This window comes from Ceratotherium simum, chromosome 18, assembly GCF_057802395.1.
Source record: "Ceratotherium simum simum isolate JZ-2026a chromosome 18, ASM5780239v1, whole genome shotgun sequence".
NCBI lineage: Eukaryota > Metazoa > Chordata > Mammalia > Perissodactyla > Rhinocerotidae > Ceratotherium > Ceratotherium simum.
In genome coordinates this window covers 7,225,939-7,251,698 of record NC_141917.1, presented here as the reverse complement: position 1 = coordinate 7,251,698, position 25,760 = coordinate 7,225,939, and the positions used below count along the sequence as shown (strand labels likewise).

Below are 25,760 nucleotides of genomic sequence, written 5' to 3'. Positions count from 1 at the left end.
AAAGGAGTAATTTGCTTGCTAATCTGGTTTCTCCTTATTCTAGATCCCAGCTAGGAAGAAAATAGCACTTAGGGATCACCTTCTCACTTCTGTTTTGGAATCATTTCACCTTTGGCTTTCAACAAAACTGCTGTATCACCATTTGGATGTTGCATTATTCTTATCCTATTACTATTATAGAAGAGGAAAAAAATAATGTCTTCTCTTTCTTTTTTATTTTTCTGAAACTATCTCATATATGTTATTGCTATTTTCTTAAGAGAATAGTTCGGCTTACCTAAAATCTTTCCCCATAACGTCCATCAGTGCAGCATTCAGTTTTCCTCTTAAGTGGTCAACTGCTGATGATGCAGTCTCTCTACAGAGTTGCTTTTATTTTATTTTTTTCCAATTTCATTTGCTCTGAGTTGCTCTATCCAGCTCACTAGGTATTTTCAATAGGCAGAAAAGAGTCTTTATTTAGTGCCAGAGCATAGCTTGGAACAAGTTCAAAGTCAGCTACTGAAATGAATGCTTGTCGATTTATCTAGGCATTCTAAGGAGGCAATTCTTGGTGCTCATGGAGATAATAGCACCTTATAAATGTCTACAGTATCCACTTCTGCATAAACCACAGATTACTGCCTACAAAGAAACAGTTGTTCCCATTTATATCAGGCCAGTAATAGTTGGATTTTAATGAAAAAGCTTAAGAAACTTACAATAGACAATTGTGACTGTTTAGAATATGAGAAGTCTTCGTGAACTTGAAGACAGAGGGAGATGGAGATGAGACTGAAGCCTGTCTCCTGCTGGGGCAGGTCTGTAGAAGAAAACCTGAGTGGAGCTCAGCACTACATTTGTGGAGACTAGCTGGGTTAAAGATGTGCCTTCTATCTCCTTTCCTGGTCTTTTAACTCATACTTGCCTCTCTTCCTTTCTCTTGTTATTTCTTTGCTCTCTCTTTCAGCTCTCAAGTTCTTTTTTCCTTCCCCCCACTGCTATCAGCTCGTGTTCTCTTGAACTCACTAGAGTCTTTATTTGTATATGAATTCTATAATTTTTTAAAGACTTTATTTTTTAGAGCAGTTTTACGCTTACAGAAAAATTGAGAGAAAAGTACAGAGACTTCACGTGTACCACCTGCCTCCACACCTGCAGAGCCTCTCTCATTACAAACATCCTCCACCAGAGTGGTACGTTTGTTACAATCGACAAACCTACATTGACACATCATAATCCCCCAGCCCTGGAAAGACTAGGAATAGAGAAGGATGTGAGAGAGTGTACAAAAAGGGGATTTTTTTTTGTCTATATAATCACGAGTCAGCATCCTGTCACCCCAGCTGCCAGGAGTATAACTGCCAGGACAAATAAACATAAGTGGGGCATCTTCTCTAAAAAATGCAAAGAGCAGTCTGGGAACACCCAGAGTGGCCCAGGAGGACACCGTCACCCCAGAGTGCAGCTGACTGCAGCAGGCAGCAGAGTATCAGCTCCCTGTTCACACACCCTGAGAGCACTTCCATCAGCCAGTCCTGCCCACGAACACAAACTCCAGGCAGTTTTTCTAGTGCTTGTTCCTCACAGAGTGGACACAAGGATCTCAGAAATGAGAAGAAAGCCTAAAGTGTGAAGAAGGAAGGACCAGATGAACCAAATAAAAAAATCTAACTGATTGCTTGACCTCTCCACCTGAATGGCTGACATATGAAGCTAACACGAAGAGTTCAAAATGGAACTCACAGTCTTCCTCAGAAAGCCTTTCCTGCTTCAGTCCTCCTCATATCTGTGAATGACAATGCCATTCTTCCAGTTGCTCAGGCAAAGATCTCCGTGTCATCCTAAGCACTTAGGCTTTTCTCAGGTTTAACATTCAAACTGTTATCAAATCCTGCCGGCACTACCTTCCAAATCCATCCAGAACTTGACCTCTTCTTGCCATCTCCGCTGCCACCACCCGATCCAAGCCACCAGCAACTCTTACTGGATTACTGCAATAGCCTTTTCAGGATGATTAGTGTCACTGCTTCAGTTCTTTCCTCCTGCAGTCTATTCCCAACAAAACTAGACTCATTGATGGTTTCCATCTCAACCCGAGTAAAAACAAGTCCTTACTCCAAGGACTCCTTCACCTCTCAGTCCTCCCACTGCTCTCTCTCTGGCTTCACGGAGCTGACCTCCTCACTATTCCTAGCACTAGACACACTCCTGATTCATGGCCCTGGTCCTGGCTGTTCCCTCTGCCTGGAACATTCTTCTTTCAGACATCCACATGTCACTGCTTTTCCTCTTTCAAGTCTTTACTCAAATACCAGCTTCTCAGTCGCACTTACCTGACCATCTTATTTAGATAGTTATCCTCCCACCAAAATATGCACAATCCTATCCCCTTTCCAACTTCATCATCCTCCTTATAGCTACCACCCCAAATACTACACATTTCATGTTTCTTTTTTTCTTTTGTTTGAACTTTTGCTCACAATCTAGCAATGTAAGTTGCATGGTAGCAGGAGTTTTTTTCTGTTTGATTACTGCTGTATCTCTAGGGCTGGAATCAACGTCTGGAATATAATCCGTATTCAGTAGCTAACTGAATGAATACATATTTTACCCACAAAAAGATGTCATTGATACCAGTTTTAAGCATAGGCATATTTCAAATTAAAAGTAGTAATATAAGAATACGTTTTTTACATTTTATGTAAAATATAGATGTATATTTATCTTAGACCAAGTGATGAGCTGTTCATGTCTTTTGATGAGGACAAGGAGTATGAATAACGTGGTCTCTCCAAGGTTTTGGTGAATAATGACTGCTGTTACCAAATCATCACAGATTACTATTCCACTCACTTTTCTGAAGAAGTTTGAAATCTTAGAAAATATATATTTTGAACTCATCTTTTTTTCTGTTTTTCATCTTGGATTGGTTTTGTCCTATTGTACTGTAGGTGAGGAAGAAATTTTCCTCTACCCTTCTAGGTTCTTCTGGATGGCCTAAGAATTAAATTGACATGAGACAGAATAACAGGAGAAAAGCAAACAAAGTTTAATAATATGTATACATAGGAGAATTGAGTAACTCACCAAAATGGCCAAAGCCACCACCTTAAATACCATCTTAAGCTAAAGACAAAAGAGAATGTTGGGGGTGATGGTTTGGGATGTCAAAGGCAAGGAAGGCAATTCACATGGAGATAGAAAAGCAAGTGTTTGGTAAACAATGGTTTTTGTGCCTTGCAGAGACAATGGGACATGGAGAGGACTTTGATCAAATGGGCCTTCCTGGGTTCCTCCTTGTCTACCACACCTAGTTCATATTATACTGTAGTTATCTATGGTGATAGCTCCTTCCTGGAACAGGTCTTCTGTCTTATATTCTTTTAGGTAGTTAGAGGGAAGTTCAAAGTTTCTTTGTGATTCTTTTGTTCTTAAAAACAATCAAGCTGAAGGGACACATTTTTGGGTAGCAAATCTATTCCCCTACAGTAGTTGACTCAATCACTGTATTCATTGACAATGTTCTCTTCATTAGCCACTGTGCAGGATCTGGACTGGAATAAGAGTAGATGCCAGAGCCTCTCACTTTTCAGGGAGTTAACTTGTCACTATGCTTCACATGTAAAAATGTGCTCCCTGTAAGCAATGGAATTGACTTTGGTAGTTATGCTCCCAGGAAAGGAAGCAGTAGAGAGAAAATGAAATTTTGTCTGATAATATTGATCAACAGATAGTTTCCCATTTATTAGTAAACTATCATCCAAAATTGGATCATGTGGTGGGAGACAAATTGAGGATTAAATTTCATTCCTCTCAGCAAGTCATTAACTCTAAATTCATTAACTGATTGGATAATAAAAGGAAAACTCATTTTAGAAACCCCCACCTAAAATGCATAATCATTAGTACAGAGCATAAGTTACTTAATTATTTATCAGATTATTCAGGAAATAACTGTGGTCTGATGGAATGGAAACACAAGATGTGTTAGTTTTTTGTTTTGTTTTTTTTAAAAGGAAAAAAAAAATACAGGTGAAAAGCCCAGAGGGAAAAATTCCTAAAATGGAGATGGGGTGATCCGTCCTCCAAGTCTGAAAAAGAACAGAGAGGGAAAAATTTAGTTCAGAGAATAAGATTACTTTAAAAGTAACTTATCCATACATTCTGACCCAGGAAATTTTCGTTGCTATCTCTGAATGTAACTTTTAGAAAGTAGAAAGCCTTACCCCTTGATTGGCATAGGGACTAATTTGTAATTGTTCTCAGAAGGAATTTCAATTTCTGAAGGACTTTTTGCAGCTTTATTGAGGTATAATTAGCAAATAAAATTGCAAAATATTTAAAGTCTACAACATGATGATTTCATATACATAAACGTGAAAAGATTCCCCTCATTGAGTTAACTAACACATTCGTCACCTCACATATTACCTTGTGTGTGTGTGTGTGTGTGTGTGTGTGTGTGTGTGTGTTGGAGAACATTTGCTACTCTCTTAGCAAATTTCAGTAATACAATACAGTGTTATCAACAATAGTCACCATGTTGAACACTAGATCCTCAGACCTTATTCGTCTAATAACTGAAAGTTTGCACTCTTTTACCAATCTCTTCCTAATTCCCCCACACCCAGCCTCTGGTAACCACTTTTCTACTCTGTTTCTAAGAGTTTTATGTTTTTTAGATTCCACATATAACTGATACCATGCAGTATTTGTCTTCTCTGTCTGGCTTATTACACTTGGCATAATGACCTCCAGGTCCATCCATGTTGTCAAAAACGGCAGGATTTCCTTCATTTTTAAGGCTGAGAAATATTCCATTATGTATCTACCACATTGTCTTGATCCGTTCCTTCTTTGATGGACACTTAGGTTGTTTCCATACCTGGATATTGTGAGTAATGCATGAAATAATGCATGAAACAGAGCATGTTTGCACCGAGAAGGAAGAAGTCGCTTGTAGAGAATCAAACCAACCCTATCAACTGGTTGTTGTGTGGAAATCAAGCTCAAAGGTATAGCCTCCATCTCCTCCAGCTCTTGCTCTGTACACGAAGAAGACTGAGTCTCTTCCTTACTGAGGCAGCTCAGCTGAGATTGCTGGCAACCTTGCGTATGAATACGATGCACCCTCATTAAGGATATGAAGTCCGAGAAAACTGCAGACAATACATGTTTACTATATGTCTTATGCACATGCACATAAGGTTCTGCTTATGCACACAGAGCAATCAGAGAAGGATGAAATAATATTGATGTCATGTAAATATAAAAAATAAGCTTTGTCTCCATTGTTTTCCAATTTCAGACCATGAAATAGTTAAAACCAACATGAAAAAAAAGAATAAAGTAGGACAAATCAGACCAACTGATTTCAAGACTTATTATGCATCTACAATAATCAAAACAGTGTGGTACTGATGGAGGCACATATCAGTGGTACAGAACAGAGAAATCAGGAATGGAACCACAGAAGAACGCTAACTGATTTTTAATTAATTAATTAATTAATTTTTTTTTGATTTTTTATTTATTTATTTTTCCCCCCAAAGCCCCAGTAGATAGTTGTGTGTCACAGCTGCTCATCCTTCTAGTTGCTGTATGTGGGACGCGGCCTCAGCATGGCCGGAGAAGCGGTGGGTTGGTGTGCACCCAGGATCCGAACCCGGGCCGCCAGCGGTGGAGCACGCGCACTTAACCGCTAAGCCACAGGGCCGGCCCTGATTTTTAATTTATTTTTAATTGTGGTAAAAAGCATAGCATAAAATTTACCATCTTAACCATTTCTAAGTGTACAGTTCAGTACCGTTGAGTATATTCACATTGTTGTGAAACTAATCTCCAGAACTTTTTTATCTTGCAAAACTGAGACTCCATACCCATAAAACAACAGCTGCCCATTTCCCACCTCCCCAGCCCCAGCAACCACCATTTTACTTTCTGTTTCTGTGAAGCTGACTACCGTAGATACCTCATATAAGTGGAACCATACAGTATTTGTCTTTCTGTGACTGGCTTATTTGATTTAACATACTGTCCTCAAGGTTCATCCATGTTGTAGCAGGTGCCAGAATTTCCTTCCTTTTTAAGGCTGCATAATATGCCATTGTATGTATACACCACATTGTGCTGAATGAAAAATGCCAATCCCAAAATGTTACCCACCACATGATTTCACATATGTAGCATTTTTTGAAATGCAAAATTGTAGAAATAGAAAATAAATCAGTGATTATCACAGGTTAGGGATGATGGTGGAGGGGTTATTAAAGGCAAACTGAGAGATCCTTATGATGATAGAACTGATGAATAAACGAAAAGCAATAGGATATATTGGAGTATATGAGGAAGCCATTCAGTTTAAAACTAATTCAACCTTACCATTTTTTTCCAGAAAAGTCTGACATGGCCTGTTGAGCATGCATTGTACATCTGCTTTAAACATTTACAGTGTCCCAAAGCCAAGAATGATGCCCTTAAAGATAGGGATGCTGCCTCCCCCATATCAGCATTTCTTTAAGGATAAGCATTTCTTCCTTGAAACTAAGGATTAATTACTGACCTGCTTTAGCTCACCTTGTGACCACTGACCTACTGACCACCGACCTGCTGTGCTCACTTTGTGACCACCGGCCTGCTGTGCTCACCTTGTGACCATTGACCTACTGACCACCGACCTGCTGTGCTCACCTTGTGGCCACCGACCTGCTGTGCTCACCTTGTGGCCACTGACCTGCTGTGCTCACCTTGTTACCACTGACCTGCTGTGCTAGCAAAGCATCTCGTGACAGTAGTAAAAGAGAGATTCTTGTCATATGTGATGGATGCTCTTTGTTCCAAGATTGTCTATAACCACTCTGCTTCTTCAGAGAGCTTCCTTCCTTGATGGAAAAGTTCTCCCAGGCCATAGTCCCCAAATTGGCTCATCAGAAACTCATCCCAGTTTTGATTTATAGATTAATTATGGATTATTTGCGCCAACAGAACTGTTTAGAATCTTGACTATGGTACAGGTACACAAATTACACGTGTGATTAAATTGTATAGAACTAAAATGCACTTGCACACACACATACACACAAGTATGTATGAAACTGAGGGAAGTATGTATAAAAATGAATAAGATCAGTGATTTTATACCAATGTTAATACCTTGGCTGTGATAGTTTACACGACCAAGTTTACAAGATGTTTACCATTGGGACAAACTTGGCAAAAGGTTAATGGGATACTTATGTATTATTTCTTTCAACTGCAAGTATCTAAATAAAAATTTCAATTTAAAAACTAACAGTTCTCAAGACCTCTGGGTGTATTTTCTAAATCACGTAAACTTTTGCCTCTCTTTCTCAGGGCTACTGATACACTCTACTACACTACCCAATACTTTGTTTTTGTGGGACAGTAAAGCTTTACTCGTTTTTAATTCAGAAAGTACTGTTATTACAGAAGTTTAAATCATTTTTGGCTACTCTATCTGGTTAATAGAAACACACAGTTTTTTGTTAAAAATAAAAATGAATGTAAGGATTGAAAATTAGAAACAAGAGAACTCTAATCTTTTAAAATTCCCTACAGTTTATTCACTGGGTTTCCAGATTGTCTTTGTTCATTTAGAGTTCTAAAGACTGCCTCTGGGGCACAAGCATGAAAAAGAATACAGTAGACCCCACACATGGGACCTTTGCAATTCAATGCCCTCCTCTGCCTGGACAGCCACTGCAGTGGCCTGAACCATTTGTTTCCTCCCTGGAAGGCAAATCTTACATTCATCAGTATTGATTTCTTTGTCTGGAAATGGCAGCCACTAGTTTTAATCAGTGCCTGACATGTAGCTTTTTGCAACTCGGAGCTGCCTTTCTTTGAGTCCACTGCTCTGAGAATTTCACTATCATTATACAGCAGCACACCCTGACATACAGTACTTTACCTTATGTAGAAAAAAGTGCTCCTTAATTTGACTTCAACATTTATTTATTTGCCTGGCTTACTATGACTTTAGGTTCAGCTGGTCTAGAGGTGTTAAGTCCAAAGGGAGACATGGTTTCACCAGGGGACGCCAAAAATGATCCCATTGAACTGGAAGTTGAGACTGCTCCCCTGAATGAACAGGCAAAAAAGGGAATTACTGTGCTGGCTGGGGTGATTGATCTTGACCACGAAGGGAAAAATGGGTTGCTGCTACATAATGCAGGTAAGGAGGAGCGTGTCTGGAATGTAGATCATCTTGGGCATTTTTTTGTACTCTCACGTGCTGTGATTAGAGTCAATGGAAAACTAGAACAATCTGATTCAGGCAGGACTTGTAATGGCCCAGACCCTTCAGGAATTGTCTGGGTCACCCCACCAGACAAGGAATCATGACAAGTAGAGGTGCTTAGTGAGGGAATATAGAAGGTCCTCAAATTGCTGTCCAATGGTTCCAAAAATAAATAAATAAATAAACAAATAAATAAATAAATAAATAAATACGTGCATGCATACGAAAGAGAGAAAGCAAATGGGGCAGAACAAACAATTCCTGAATTTGAGTAAAGCGTATAGGGAAGTTCCCTGTACTAACCTAGAAATTTTTCTGTAAATTTGAAATTATAGCAAAATAAAAAGTTATAAAAATAAAATTATAAAATTGATGGTTTTAAATGGAGTTTGGAGAGCATTTCAGACTCATAGAAACAAAGTTGTTTTCTGTGGGAAATTACTTGATAATATTTTTAGTAGCTATAAATGTGTAACTATAAAACCTAACTATTACTGTGCACGTGCAGGTTTTTATTAAATCCGACCTTCATGGGATGAAATAGCTGTCCTGGCCTTTCCCCCTTAATCACTGCAGAACTATCATTTCCGGTCACATCTTTCACTTTACACTTTTGTGATCTACCCAGCTGCCACTCACAAAAAGCAGCTTTAATGCACGTAAGAAGATTTGTTTACCCCCATTAGCTAAATGTCCATTCTTCTTCACGGTCATGTTGTAACCAACAGCATAAAATCAGGCTACAATCACATTCCTTAATCAACAGTTCTCATCTTTTTTTTCATTCAAGTTGTGAAATGCTTGCACTTACAGATTACATTGGTTCAGGTTCATTAAAAAGAAAAACTCTAGATAAGAGCAATGCTAGACATAAAGTGTATAAGAGTGAGAAACTGGAGAAAAGGAGACTTCAGCAAGAGTGGTCAGGACAGGCTTCTCTGAAGAGGAGATCTATGAAATGGGTACTGAGTGTGGGCAGAGACTGACGACCTGGGAGAGAGTCTTCCAGGCAGATGGAACAGCAATTAGACCCTTGGTGGGGTTGATAAGCAAAGAGAAAGTCCATGTGCCTATTGCAGAGTGAAGAGGGAGCCAGTGGATTGAGATGAGGCTTGAGAGACAGAAAAACCACAGACTGTGTGTACTTCATTCTGAGTGGAATGAGGAATCCCTGGTAGATTTTAGCAAGAGATTGAGGTGATTCTGATACATTGAACCACATTCCTCAGCACTCTGCAGCTTGTCTGCACAACTGACCAGCATTTCAGAGAAACTGTTTATGTAAACTTGTGTGGGTTTCCAAGATGTCTACACATGAGGTCAAGCTTTCTTGATTCCTCATACATTCTTAGGATAACCACCACCACTAACCCCTCACTATATCTCCCAACTCTCTCCTCTGTTTTAGGTAATCCAAGGGAGACCCCGTCCCTTGCAACCATAAGAACCTTTTCTCATTCTCTATCTCTATCCTTTAACTGATTTAAATGTAAAATAGACGTATTTTTAAATTAGAGTCTGTTGATGAATAAAGTTTTCTTATCTATTAATTTCAATTGCAGAAGTTTAGCATTTGCATTCTCTCATAATTTATACTAACTTGGTTGTGTCTATACCTGCCTGTGCCCCTCTTTAATTTCCCTGTTTACATCATGGCTGTATTGATATAATACAATCATCAATTGCATTTGCATCAATTGCAATTACAATTGTAATTGTAATTACTCAGGTAAGAGAGTGGGAAATATTTGTCACCCAGTGAGTATAAACATAGATGAGTTGCTCTGGTTCAACATAACAAGCAGCTCCTCCCAATTCCTACCAAAATATGCTTTTGGAGAGACATAGATTTGAGGATACGTCCGACACTCCTTTAGAAAAACACCTCTTCCCTATTTTCAGTCCATGTGTTTCAGGTGGTGATGACCCCAAACTTCTGTTCCATTAGTGCTTCTCAGTTGCATCATTATCAGAAGATAAACAATTTCTCTTTGTCCCACTTTTAGTGATGTTGCAGTTAATTAGTGTATTTGGGTGTTGTCTACCTGGTATATCCGTTACACACATAACCATCAACTGTTCACCGAGTGCTATTAACAGCCACTGATGGTGGTCAGTTGCCTAGCTGTTGTTTTTTTAGGGGTTTCCAAATGACTTCCTACTTCTACCATTCCTCCATCCTCCTATCTTTATTAGCCCCATCTTTGGGTATTAGTCAGTAAATTCTTTTGATAAGCTTGACTTATTCCAATTAATACTAATTATTAGTTTTTCAAGGCTCAATTTGTCACCATGATCTCAGTCAACTGCCCTCTAAAATGTCCAGATTTTATTCAGTGGGAAACCACTGGAAAAATAACATCTGGGAAGAGTGACATATACTAAATTTCCACTTTTTTCACAATTGAAACTAAAACAGAAGGTGGACACTAAAAGATAAATCACTCTCTGTTATGTTTAATTTCATTTTGAAGGCTAACATGAAAAAAAATTTTCCCTGACCTTTTAGAAATGCATGGCTGGAAGATCATTATGATCCGAGACCTCTGGGCCAATCAATAACTGGGCTGAATTAGGCTCGGTAATTTTAAAAACTAGTGAGCACATAATGTTAAACATTTGAGAGGTTTTAGTTCTTTACCTCCTCTAGTCCTCAATGAATTACGTGAAAACTCCAGGATAAAAGACAGATCTTCAAGGGCTGATTCCAACCACTTTGACATTGCAAGTGAAGAAAAAATAGAGGTAACTGGAAACATGAAGTAAATGTACTGGAACTTTGATACTCTTGACATTTGTTGCCTGTATATTGCTGCTGTCTTCACAATATTCATTAAACGTTCATTTGATGCTACTGTAATTTGATTATGAAAAGTTTCTGCAGTTAACTGCTTTGGCTCCACATTGCATTTCCTTTGAAGTTACCAAAGCTGTTTGTTTAAATCATTCTATCTTCTGTGAATAGTCTTACTACTATTAAGTATATCATGAACTAGAATCTCATTACTATATGTGGGTCAGAGGATTTTTTAATATGATATTGAGAGCAGCATATATGACTAGACACACAAAGGACACAATTTGACCTTCAGTAAAATAAATCTACAAACCACATGGTATTTGAGATTTTCTTCTATTGGCAACATTTGTCATAGCTTTAGATATAATCCCTTATGTTTGCTAAAAAAAAAAATTGATTTTACTTGGATAGTCTTCATTATTGAAAATCTTTAGAATTTCTACTTCAAAATCAGTGTTTGTTAATAAATATTAGTATTAGAGGTCCTACAGAAACACAGAGGCAAAACTCTGGAATCAACTTCACCAAATATTTCAACAATTCTCTAGTAAAAGCCAAGTTTAATATTTGAAAATAGGAAATGGAAGTAATATTTTTCAGCAGCCTACTGAAACATTATGATATTATGTGGTTTTACAAATGTACTAAATGAGGTCTTTTCTCTAGGGACCTAGAAGACTATTCATGTTATTGTGAGAATATAGCTTACTTTTGGTAAAGAAAGATGAGCCAAAATTATTCTTCTCTTAAAAACCTTATTCCGGTATAATTCATGTGTTCTAAAATTCACTCATCTTAAGTACACAATTCAATGATTTCCAGCAAATTTACTGAGTTGTGCAACCATCATTATAATCTAGCTTTAGATTATTTTAATTACCCCAATAAGATCCCTCATGTCAATTTACAGTTAATCCTGATTTCCATCTCCAGCCGTAGGCAACCACTATTCTATTTTCTTTCTCTATAGATTTGTCTTTTCTAGACATTTCGTACAAATAGAATCATTCAACATGTTGTCTTTTGTGTCTGGCTTCTTTCATTTAGCATTATGTTTCTAAGGTTCATTCATGTGGCTAGTAGGTATCAGCATTTTATTCCATTTTATTGCTAAGTAATATTCTACTATATGAATATACCACATTTTGTGCATATATTCTAGTATTTATGGATATTTGGGTTTGTTCCAATTTTTAGCTATTATGAATAAGAAAATTATTCATAAAACAAATGCAAAACACACTGATGCATGGCTGGCTTGGGCATTATTTCTCTATTCTAGAGAGTATGTCATGTGATTAGAAATCGAGCTATAAGGGTAATACGTTGAACGTCTGTGTACCCAGTTGTCTGGGACAGTCCCAGTGTATGCCTATCATCTAAACGTAATTATGAATAGTGCCCTTATTTACTCTCCAAAGTGTCCTGGTTTGAAAGGAAATTACTCAGTGACTCTAAAATAAAGTTATTTTTGTCATCCTGGCAAGGCTACAGACATGAAAGACTCTCAAGTTTGATTGATTAAAAATGAGTATTTAGATCAGAGATGCTTGGACTGGGAGATGCCAGGATCACCATTTGGGGAAGCCACAATTATACTATTGATGAAGGCTAGAAATGTCATCCTTGATCGGTTAAATCAAGATTGGGCACCTTATAATGGGCCCCTTTAAACAAATATGTGCTTATCTGTGAAATCCCAAAGTCCAGGAGGTGGCTAATATGAAATCTATTTCTTGATACTATGGCCTAGTCATGGTTCTGGAATCATGGTACCTGCCTTAAAACCCCAGTTTCACAACTTCTTCCTATGTGTGACCTTGAACAAGTTACCATCACCTCTCTCAGACACTTCCCCTCCACTTTCTTTTAAATACAGTAAAGCCTAAACAGGCCAAGCACTAGCTTTCCCAACATCTCTTGCACAGTGTTGCCGGATTTAGCCAACAAAAATGCAAGACGCCCTGTTACATTGGAATGTCAGATCAACAACAATGAACATCACACAGGACATAATTATTATAAAAAAGTGTTCATTGTTTTCCTGACATTCCAATTTAATTGGGCATTCTGCATTTATCTGGTAAGCCCGATACAGGCATGTGACCCAATCCTGGCTAGTGGGAGCATGAGGGGAAATTTGCTGGGGGCTTTCAGAAGACATTTTCCTCCCTGATCATGACAGAGAGAGCTTGTCATCCCAATGCCCACTCTCCCCTCCTTTCATAGTAATAGAATCTTTAGCTGGGCCAAGGTCTCCATAATATGGACTACATTTCCTATACCCCCAGCTTGGTAGGATGATACACTGAGTCTCTGGACAACCATAAGTCAACAAAGAATCAATTGAAGCTCTTGGAAATCTTGAAAAGACAACATGCACAGACCATTTTCTCTTATTACTTGTTTCTTTTCTTCTCTTTGCTTGTATAAAAGCAGGTTTAACTATTGGGACTCCAATGGCCACCATGGACCTTGCAATGAAGGGCAAACCCTAGGGGTAGCAGAGCATAATAATAGAAGAGACCTGGGACCAAGAGAGAGTCATAACAGTATAAGAACATCCCTGCCTCCATCAACCTGATAATATTGTATCTTGTATATTTAAGCCACTGTGAAATTTAGTTTTGGGATGCATACAGCTGAACCTAACCCTTATTAATAAGCTGATGAAGAGAGACTAGTAAGTAAAATCTCTTCTCTTCCTGGATTTTGATGTAGTTGCATGAGGACATGATGCTAAGAGATACGGCAGCCATCTTGCAACCATGAGGAGCCACATCTGAGATGGAAGTATCCTCGCTGACATAGATAAATAAGACATAGCACATGAGTCAGTTACATAGCAATAAACAACAGATGTTAGCAATCAGAGGTATTCCCAAGAAATATTTTTATGTCATCTGTTGTCTCAGAAACAACATCTATATGTCTAACATGGTAACATCTCTAAAGTCGGGGATTATTGAAAGAACATTTGTAATTCTCAGCCCTCCTTGCAATTGGGCAGGGCCTTGGAAGTAGTATTGGGCAATGAAATTTGAGCAGGCGTGTCATGCCTCCTTACTGCTTCCTGGCTGATGTAGTGAGAAGCTCCTGCTGATTCTAGTCTCCGATCTCTCCCTCTGCCACCGGGATGCGAAAGTCATGTGGTCCAGATGCGAGAGCCTCCACTGTGAGGAACAAGGCCTCCTGCCTATCCACACGGAGCATGTTCTGTGACTGAGAAATAAATGTTTGTGATATGGAGCCCTGAGATGTTGGGGCTGTGTCAGCACAAGCCACACCTGGATAAATATATTCTGGAACCCATATTGATGTTAATAAAAATGCTACTTGTTGAAGACCACAAGTTCAAACAGTTCAGAAAACTATAACTGATAAAATAAAAGCTCCAAGTTCAGTCTCTTCATAAAATTAACCACTACTAAGTTTCTGACATCTCCTTTGAGGAAAATATTTTATGCCAATACAAATCTATATATTTTTTTTCTTTTTCAAAATTATTAACAGAAAAGAATCAAACTCCATACACTTGTGCAGCTTGCTTTTTAAAATAATCATGCGTCTTGGTCATATAGTTATATCTCACTCTTAAAAAAAATGCATTGCGTAGATGAAACACAGCTAACCAGTTATCTGTGGGAATTTTAAGATAAGACAGCATTAATCTCCACAGTAATAAAATAGACCATCGGGTGCAGGTTTTCACTGCCGTTTAAAGCACATCTCTCTGTGATGATCGACTCTATATGCTCAAGACCAAACCACAGCCTCAGAGAAGGGGCCAGATGTCTGCCAGGGAATCTGGCTCTGAAACAAATGTCCCTACAGGCTTTTGAATCAATTATTTTAAATTATTTTTCTTAGCTCCTTGCAAATGTTTAAACAGGTTCTTACGTTAATCTTGAATGTTAAAAATTAATCAATATAAGTGAAGGACTCGTTACTGAAACTGAGGTAGACTATTTTATCAGAAAGTAGACAATTCGAGATAATTATACAGAATTTTAAGCATCAAAGAAAGACTGCGGAGTTTCTTTGAGAGATGCCTATTCCCCGCTCCATATTTAAATGTGAGAGCATGGAAACAGCGTGTCTCAACTTTGAATATTATAATATGAACCTGCAAAAATGCACTTTATTTGGTTCAAATTTCCTTTAATAAATCACTGACATAATTTGGATTAGGAAGTGCTTTACATTAGGGTTAATATAAATAGGTTGTAACTAGAAACGAGGCTAGAACATGAGCATTTTCTCAAGGTCTGTGCTAAAAGGGAAGACTCTCTTGACCAAGATGCAACAGTCATGTGGATATGTTATAAGAAGCAGACTTAAAATAATTTTTAGTCCCAGATGAGACTTCTGAGGCAAGGGATACAGGAGTATTTTAGTAGGATGCATATACAGAAGGTGAGAGATTCTAACCAAGCATCTCAGCCAGATGCCCAAGGCCACATTTGCAAAAAGATGAAGATGGAGAGCGGGCACTTCCTCCTCCCACTAAATATGAAAGGACAACTTTTACCCAAACAGTGATTCCACAGAAAGGGATCCTGGAGAGAGAAGCTGAGAAGAAAGAGAGACAGAAGGTGGTGACTACAGGAAAAGAGAAGCTGGGGAGAAGAAGGAAACATAACAGGGCAGGTTCCGAAACGGGGGGATGAGAAGATACCAGCACCTGGGAAGCCAGTGCTGCTCTTCTGATTTTCCCCTAAGATCTGTGTAGCTATTGACCCACTTCCCTCCCCCTGAAGAACAGTCTGAACAGGGAGCATTCTGTTTGTTTATTTATTTAAAAATAGTCCAGGAGTCGCTAAACATGTGTGCTGGATTGAGTGTGGATGTGGGAGGACGAGAGATAACGAGGGAGTAAACGCAGTGAGGAGCACTATTTACTGAGTGTGGGTACTTGCAAAGTGACCATACCAGTTGCCACTGTGGGGCCACAAAGTTTCCTCCAGGCAAAAGTGTCATCCAATTCATGTAGGACATGTGAAATTCCAGAATTAGTTATCATTAGTCACCCCTCTTCCCAGGCTAAGGGGTCACACAACAGGGATGGGGAACACCTTAGCCAGCAAGCCCATACCTGAGATTATTCTGAGTACAACTCTCCCAGCTCACGGTCACTCAAAGAAGGTAGAAATCCCAAGAAAGCAAGACACCAGCTTCAGAGAGGAGGCCATTGAGAAACTTGAAGATTCCTACAAAGTCAGGGTGGAAGAAATGATTAAGACTAACTCTAAGCCTGCTTCAGGAGGTTAATGAGGCCTCGATTCCAGGAGAATCAGAATTTGTGGGGACCAGTGCAAACTGAAAACATGGAGTCCCTTCTTTAAAAATTGTTAAGACTCAAGACAACAATGGTAGAGCATTAAACCATACTTGGGGTCTTTCTGAGCATGGAGCCCAGGTGGCTGGCTCATGAAGCCTGCCCTGACTCCAGGACCTCCCTGGATTTAAGGGGAGTTTGGAAGCTTAATCAGTATATACAGCTGACAGATCAGTTTTGACGAAACACAGAAACAAAACAAGAGAAAGCCTAACATGTTGCTTTAATGCTGTATTTAGATCTAGCAGAGGCTAAAGGTGAGAGAATTGCTTCTTACAATAACGGTAATCCCCAAGGGTAAAGTACCTTATAAACCTTGTTGTTTAAGGATGCTATACTGTAGGAACACTTAAGAAAAGGTGCAGAGAAGTTAAAAAATTAAATAGCTACACGTAAGAGCTCTGGACCTTAACCACCCACAGGGATGCATTAGCCCTTTTAAGTCTACATATACAGGAGGCGAGCCCAACACCCCAAAGAAAAAATTTAATCCCCTGAATAATATTTAAAGAAAAAGATACAAAACTGTAGCCAATTAATTTTCTTCCAAGTGGAAAGAGTCAGATGTTATCATTGCAAATGTTACAATTATGTAATTCATTCATTTAGCCTTCTCCCAGTGCCACTGTGTAACCAACTTCCCATCCCGGCTGGCACCTCCACTGCAGCGCAGGCAAATGGCTTACACAGTGATACGGTGTACATAATTCACTTTCTTATCTATAACAAAACTCAGGGAAATAAATCCAAAATTATAAATTGGGTTAATTTCACAGTCTTTTGTGTCTAAAATGAAAGTTGTCATCTTTTCGCGTTATGTATTCTCTTTAGCCTTACAAATCATTCTCTATATTCTGAAAACATTGGCAAAGGCGGTTGGTAGAGGCACACGTTCTCCCTTAAAAGATCAATAAAATGGTAGTAAGCAAGCTTAAGTCTGAATCCTGAATTACTGCCACTCAATTTTACATTCTAAGGTTAACATTGCTTGTTGTCACAGACAGACACGTGACACTGGTTTTCAGAGGATGGTGGTGGTGTTTTCCTAGGGCTAGGATCTGAAAGTGGAGGAGGAATAAGAGAAGATGGTGTTCTGTCTCCTGATAAGTCCCCACCTTGTGAGGGCGGGCCCCGCTGCCCATCATGTGACTTGAGGAGAGGCCCCTCTTTCTCTCCATGGTAAGTTCTCTTGCTGCAGCCAAGTTTGTATGTAGATAGCATGACCCTTTGGACACTGGGCCAAAAATGGGCCATGACTGCTATTCACTAGGGCAAGAAGAACTCAGTGGGACCTGATGTGTGGCCACCTGGAGTGTCGGGGAGCCTCGACGGCTGTTTTCAAGAGAGCAGCATCACATAAGGGATGAAGATTGCACAACCTGGTGCAAAGCTGATGGCTCACAGCTTTTAAAGAGGGATGGGGTCAGTCATGGAACAGACACTCAAGGATGCCCTCGTTTCCCAAATGTTATAGCAAGTTTTAAGCCAAAACAGAAGGGAAAGTTCCTTAGAATGAAGGAGGCAGAGTGACTAACTGTGGTGTAAAATTGGGAAAATAGTAGTAACCGGTGCAGGACAGAAGAGTAAGGAGATTTTCGACTCATTCCATGATAGACGTTCCTATTAAAGGCAGTCTTCTCAGGGACTTTAGCAGCATTGAAAATTCGATACACTCTTTCATTCTTAAATGTGGCTTGAGCCTGTCTTAAAGTTTCAGAACTCCTATCGTATGTTGGGAATACAGCAGTGAAAAAGTCACTCACAATCCTTGCCTTTGTGGAGCCCAAGTCTAGTGGAAAGATGGTTAATTAAACACATATTTATATAGAATTCCATCAGGATAAGTGTGTAAAATGTCCTCTTATGTTTGACTCATAACACGATATCCACCAACGAGTTAATTCCTCAGCACCTCATCTTCAATTAGATTCAGTGCCACATAGGGGAGCATATTGACCCAGAAATGACCTTTGCCAATTATTTTACCCTGTTTATTTCTGTAAAATGGATCTACTCATACTTACTTTGCTGAACTATTATGAAAATGAAACATACGGAAATTGCCTAGAATGCTGTCTGACCTATGGTCCACACTAAAAAAATTATAGTTGATGTTACCCAGAGCATCTTTCTTTGTTCCAATGTTTTATCTACCAATGTCTGGCAAGCTACCAGACCTGTTTCCACTGACAGACAAGAGGGCAGAGTAATGAAAAAAGAGACCAGATATCGGGCACATTCGCTTATGTCATTTACCATTAAGATATCCTACAGTCCACAGAAAGAGATTGATTTTCAGGAAGAACTTGAGATGTTGCCTATTTTCTGTTTGTCAATATCATCAAGAGAATGGGTATGTATTTGTACTGCATGATTTTAAATGAGAACCTCTGGGGAATCACGCCTAACAAGTCTTTAAAGACCTTCCCAGGATCAGGACACACGTTCAGATCTTACTCTTAGTGTTTCCTGTCCTGACGTCAATAACGCAGGAAAGAAGCATCTGTTCCTTGGCGAGCTGACTGTGCCAGGAGCAGCTCAGGGACCCGAATGAATGTTTTATTAAAACTTTCCCCAACCTCCTTGTTGGAGGAAATTTTGTCTAAGGAAGCCTGGTTTTACAGTCTTTCTTAGGAACTCATGAAAGGAACAAAGGATGACATAGGCACGGATCAAAAATTGAGAAAAAAATCCTAGAGTTTGACCTGACAATACATGAAGAGGTGAGACTCAGAAGATAACAGATGATATTTTCTTTTCTATCAATGCAGGCTCTTTTTATTCCTAATCTCCTTCTTAACACTTACATAGTTGTCTGTACTAATGTTTAAAAATATATAAACTTATATTTAAATAGCATTTTAGATTTTGTGTGCTTTTATAAACTGTAGACTCTTCTAGAAGTGTTGGAAAATGCATAACACCCCTAAACCCCCAAGAAATAACTATAAGAGAAATTGCAGAGAACTTAAAATACAGTCTTATATAGATATACACACATGTTTTAAATTCATTTCATATAGATTATACAACTTTAAGCAATGGATTTTTCACTTATGTCACATCACAAGAATTGTCAATTATTATTATTTTCTAGGTACTCAAAAGCAACACAAAGAAGTGTTGTATAACTTACCCATCATTAAGCCCTTACAGACCCACAAACTATGGGATTTTCACCTGCAGGCTGAGCCCAAACTGAATGTGAAACAACCCTGACCAAAGTTCTGGAAATCCTTGAGTTCCTGAGCCAAGGACTCAACATGACCCTGGAGAGAGACTTGGGTCCCATGTGGGACCATTATCTTGGAGAGAAGGAATTGTCTTTCTGAGAGCAACATCAGAAAGACCACTTCGCAGGTTATGAATGCCCATATGTGGGGCTTGGCAATAGGATTACAAATTAAATAACATGCTCTCTGCTTTCAAGAGATCTCAGCTTGGTGATACAAAATCAGACAATCTGCAGAGCAGTAGGACAAGTATTTTTACGAACCAAGTGCTGAAGACTGATCAGGAAGACATCACTCATGTTGAAGCAACGTGGAGTGTGGGCTCTGTGATCTTGTGCGACTTTCTTAACCTCTTCAAGCCTGAGCTTTGACATCTGTAAAATGCTGATAAGAAGAGCACTCACACTCACTTATGGGGATGCTGTGGCCGTGACACCAAGCTCCTGTCAGGGGAATAGAAGTGGAATAAGTGGAAGTGCCTGTGGCAGCTTCTAGTCGCCTGCTTTTGGGTTTCTGTCTGCTTTTCCATGGATTTCAGACCTCTTTCTCCTCCTCTGTGTGCCATCCCTCTGGCCCACTCTTCCACACTGTGGGTGACTGAATAACGGTCCCCAAAGATAACCAGGTCCTAACCTCTGAACCTGTGAATGTTACCTTATATGTTAAAAGGAGCTGTGCAGATGTGATTAAGTCAAGGATCTTGAGATATGGAGATGAGTTTGGATTACCCGGGTGGGCCTTACATAATCACAAGTCTCCTTGTAAAAGGGAGACAGGTGGGTCAGAAAATAAAGAATGAGACATGATATAAGAGGTTGCAGTGATGTGAGGAAGGGGTCACGAGACAAAGAATGTAGGCCGCCACCAGGAGCTAGAAAAATCAAGGAAATGATTTTCCCTTTGAGCCTCTAGAAGAAACCAGCCCTACTGACACATTGACTTTAGCCCAATGAAACTGATTTCAGACTTCTGGCCTCCAGCCCTGTAAGAGAACAAAAGTGTGTTTTTTTAAGCCATTAAGTTTTTGGTAATTTGTTACAGCAGCCATAGACATATTAATATACGTACTTTGCCAAGGCCTGGCACATGCAGGAAATAAATAAGCTTGTGAGGAAACGTATCAAAGCACAACAGAGTCCTGGCAAAAGCGAGTCCTTATTAATCCTTTTGCAATGATGGTGACCAGGCGCTGTGGTGCAGAAATGATCGAGACATGGTTTCCATCTCTGCAGACTCACATCACATCCTTGTCAGAAAGCATCAATAAAGTGTGCAAGTAACCGCCACACAAAGAAGTAACAGGAGTAACACAAAGAAAAATTGTGCAGAGCAGAAAAGCCCGCTGTTGAGAGTAGCAAGCCAAGTCCTCCAAGAGATCACCTGTGACTTAGCCTTTGAGACAGGGGATTTGCTTTGCAAATTTGCTTACGTGGAACAAAAAGTTGCTCTGGCTAACAAATATGACAAAAGATGATGCTCAGAAAGTGAGTGAGGCAGCTCAGAGAGTGGGAGTAGAACCACCATGCTCAGAAAGGCGGGGACCTAGGAGGCAGCCAGGGCTGGACTCACTCGTCAACATTGAAAGGAAAACCAGCAGAGATGCTCATCAGAGTGCCCCTATGGGGGCATTCACCTCAGTGGGCGAACATGGTTTGAACCTGGTGCTACCTGCTTAACAGGCACCTGGGAGAGTCCACAACCTTGCCTTGGCCCCCTACCTGTTGCCATAGTAGATGTCTCACCTTGAGCTATCACCAAAATTGTAAACAGCTGAAGCTGAGTATTCCCCAAACTAGAATTAGGATGTTGTTCACTGAAAAATGAAAAATGCATATTGGACATAGTAAAACGGCAGCTTCCCACCGGCAATGGGAAGGATTTTTCCATACAGTCGTGGTGTATGTTATTCCAGGTACCAGGAGTGGAATGAACAGAGGAGCAGACAGGCAATCACAGGTGACAGGAAGGGAATGGTGAGGAGACCAGCTTGGCTGGAGTGTGATGGGAGATGGGGCTGAAATTGCATATTGGAACCAAGGTATGAAAAAGAATATCAATGCCAGAAAGGGAGATTCAGTTTTATCTTGTAGACATAGGAGGCCACCGAAGATATTTGATAATAATTATTCTTCTTATTTTGGTAGATTTTTGCAATATAATTTGAAGGCAGGAGGGTTGGGTGAGGGGGATCAGTTAAGAGGCTGTTAGAATTATCCAGGAAAGAAGTAATGAGGCCCTAAAATAAGGCTGTGGAAGTGGAAGTGAAGGTGCCAAAAATAAATGTCCCTACTAAGGAGGAATTTAAAAGTTTTCTTCTCTCAAATGATGCACCTAATCTGTTGCCCAAATTCAGCACTGAACAATCTAGCCACCCAGGCTTTGCACACCCTGAGCTGTGCCTTCAGCAGCCTTCCCTGGGTATTCTGACCCAGTGGGTGGATAGACACGAAGTCCCTATTACTTGAAACCCCATCCACGTAATATGGGAGTTTCTTCAACAGCTATTGGAAGAAACTAGGAAATGTTGGAGACAGACAAAATCATCCAACATGCAGGGGGAGAAAAGGAAAGGTTTTATACTCTGAGGGTGATGGATCAGGAGGTACCAACAGGAGGAGAGATGCTTACTGGAGGCAGAGAAGCTGCTAAAAGGAGGAATCATTAGGTATGTTTAATTTAACGGTTCGGGTAATCCAGTTCTGTTGTCAGTCACACTATAGTGGTATATCTCGCCATTCTCCGGAACGTACTCCCTTCTAGAAATCTCTGTAACACACAATGTAGGAATGTCTGCCCTCAGGACCTCCCAATGCCTCCTGCCTGGCCAGCCTCCAACTACAGAGGCCAGGGAGCCTCACATTCCATCTTCTGTTGTTGGAATGGCCTCCATGCCCAGCTCTTCTAATGAGAACTGTGGGGAAGTCAGCTGGAGGCTTCTGGAAAGGATGGAAAGTCTAGTCACTAGGAGAATCCCTCAAGGCCCAACCCTGCTGCTTCCTACCATACATGTGGTCACATGAGAAATGAAGCCTAGAATCGTGGCAGCCATTTTGGAACCTGAGGGGGAAGATCAAAGAATCACGGAGATGCTGACTGCCAATCCCAGCCCTGCAACCATGGAAAAGTTAATACCTTAGGGACCACATGCCTTCAGCTTCAAGTTAAGTAAACAATATGTCCTTAGGCTTTAAGCTGCTGTTTGTTGGGTCTGACAATACTTGCAGTAGACTGTATCCTAATTGTTATAGTCCCAATTGAAGAGTATTAAAAATGCATTGTCTGTATCACATGTGTTTCAATCTGAACTGACCCACGAGCTTCTGGTGAGAAGATTGCACTGAGGCAGTAAAGAATTATCGTTGACAGGGTCCTTCTGCCCCGTTACTTCCAAGAAAAAGGAAAAGCATTTATAGAACTAATAAATTAGTATTATACTTTAATTTCCAATATCTCAACCAAAATCAAAACCAAGATTATTCTTCTTCCCCTTGATCTCAAATAGTGACTCAAACAAAATCTCCTTTTAATAAAACCAATACAAATTAATCAATGGCTGGTTATTTATCAGCACATTATTCTTCCATTTCCTAAAAGCATGATAAGCAATCTGCCCTGCAGTAGCAATATTCTCCTTGGGATTACTTTTTTTTACTCTTGAAATGAATTAATGATTTTACTCAGAATTGGCATGCCTGAGATGATCTTATTTTAAATAATTTGAAATAGTAGTTATAATAAAGCTTTGAAAAGAACAGTTTTGTTTTTTTAATTATTCACAAATCTCTATGCCTCCAAGACATTTCAGGCCATCTTATTAAAAAGGCAGACTAATGACAAGAGACGAAAATTTTTTCAACAAGACATTGACATAGATGAATCTTGTTTAGTATAATGTGGTTTTGTGACTCAAGTGTGTATTTACTTTGAATTCCAATGATCTGATGTCCTATAGGTCAGTATATGAGCTATTAGCTTCTGGGGTTTTAAAAGTTTCTTTTGGGTCTTGGCATAAGTAAATCATAATTCATGAACTCCATCTGTCAGTTTTCCTGAAACAAAATTAATTCTACAGGCAAGAAATGATAAATAGAGTTTGAAGTTAAATTTGCTAATTGGTCTCTCAATGCTGCAATATTTCTGTTCTCAGAACCTTGTTCTCAAAACACTGTTTTACTTTTTTTTCTCTTGCTTTAGATGCTACATCAAAAGCTCCCAGCTGATTCAAATGGGCAGCCAGAGCTGGACATCACCGCATGGTCCCACACCAAGTTGGGTCAGCCATCAAATACGGCCTAGAATAAGTCCCGGAGCAGCCCGGGAAGCGCAAGCTGGGCCCAGAGACCTACTCTATGTCATTTTACTTAAGCCTGGCTGGACGCACCATTAAATAAGAAGCAGCATTGTGACAAAGCAGAGTTGAGAAGAGTTCAAAGCCCTCAGATGAAATGAGTGATGAGGCCCAATAATGACTCAGCCTTAGGAAGTGCTTTTTCATAAAGGCAACAGAAAAAAAGGCATTTTGTTTTCTCTCTTAAATATACAAATAGCAAGTGTCTTACATCTGGTTTAAAGAAAAAGAAAAAAAATTCACCTCCATTCAGTGTTTGTAATATTTCTGTGCACATCACAAAAGCATATGTGTCAATGGACTCTGCACTAATAGCAGCCATGAGAACTAAAACTGCATATTACACACACACACAGTCCCTTAAAATGATAGAAATTTTAAAACATTATATTATCACTATTCATTGTCAACTGTAAACAGGACATATTACTGAAGTTAATAAACTTATTCACAAGAGGCCTGTAAAACAAACCTTTATCATCTGGGGATAGAGGTTTGAAATGACACATAACGCTCTTCTGGTCTGGCCTTTGCCTGCTGCTCCCTCATCAACACTCGCCACCAGCCCTCAAGCAGTCCCTGTTCCCTCTGAGGAGGGCTCCTCACTGTCTACGAATGTGCCTACTTCCTTCTCTGTGGAATGTCTTGCTCCCTGGCTCTCCACCTCTGCTCCTTTCGCCTGACAGGTGCCCTGTATCCTCTCATTGCCTGTCTTTCCCTCTCTGACCCTGTGCAGCCCCTCCCAGGCACTGTTCCTCTGGGATCCCACAGCACTCTGCTTCTCTGTCCTTCACTAGACTATCAAGGTCAAAGATCTGTATGCTATCGCTGTATCCTCACCCCCTGGACTAGTACAGGGGACCCCAGTTCCTGCTTACTTGTGGAATGGACAGATGAATTCACAGCTGTTGATGAAGGGACATGTTGCTCTTCCAATGTAATGGTGTTTGCACCCCACGCGCTCTAGCCCCTGGAAGAAATAGAGACAGATGGATCAGAACTTTACTCCCTTATCTTTTCATTAGAACAGAACACAGTCAAGACCCTGGCAGCAAAACTGGTTTTGAACTTATAATTACAAGGTTTAAATTCAGCCTCATCATTTTATCAGAATGATCACTGATAAGTTTATTCCAAAGTGGAAATCACAACACTAAATCGGAGCTTAAGTTAAGGACAGATTTGTATGCAACATTGCTGAGAAATTATTTTTGAGCTGGAATGGGTGTGTAACCATTTTTCTTTTTTTTAAGGGACTGAAGCTCCTGATAACATCTCTAAAAGTTTGAGGTGCTCGGATTTGATATAGTATTCAATCTTCTTTTTCTATGCAAATTCTGTGGGGAAATCAGAACCAGATGGCATTGTGAAGGCGGGAAACTTCCAAACAGCCGTATTCTTCTCGGAGTGTGTACACCAGGATTTATTATGACTGTGATATTTTAAAAGCCAAACAATAGCTAATTGGATTCTCTGGATAAACTATTTCATTGTAAATATTACTACCTGACCACACATTTCAGAACGACCCTCATCTGTGAGTTGATATGTGAAACTTAAACCTAAGAACAATATACGATTTTGATTTAGCATTTTAACAGTGCACATTAGCCACTAGTGCCAGACATTGTCCCAGAAATGTTCATCTCTGGAGGAATTGACTCACCATGGGGTGAGTATCTTTTCTTTAAGTAGTTTTTATGTGACAGGCTCATAGAGCGGCCAGCATCTGCTTTAATAATGAAGCCTGACTTAAAATGTTTAAAAGCAGACGCGAGTTCTTTGAAATTGAATCCAAA

At 39.7% G+C, this 25,760-nt stretch overlaps 1 long non-coding RNA gene across 1 annotated transcript; it reads right to left on the bottom strand.

Moving 5' to 3' along the window:
* Positions 1–3,869: 3,869 nt before the first annotated feature.
* On the bottom strand, positions 3,870–24,925 carry LOC147914576 (uncharacterized). Its single transcript, XR_015555046.1, has 3 exons — positions 24,840–24,925; positions 19,877–20,056; positions 3,870–4,073 (listed from the first exon to the last, which is right to left on the bottom strand). It is a non-coding gene; the product is annotated as an uncharacterized LOC147914576 (long non-coding RNA).
* Positions 24,926–25,760: the final 835 nt, after the last annotated feature.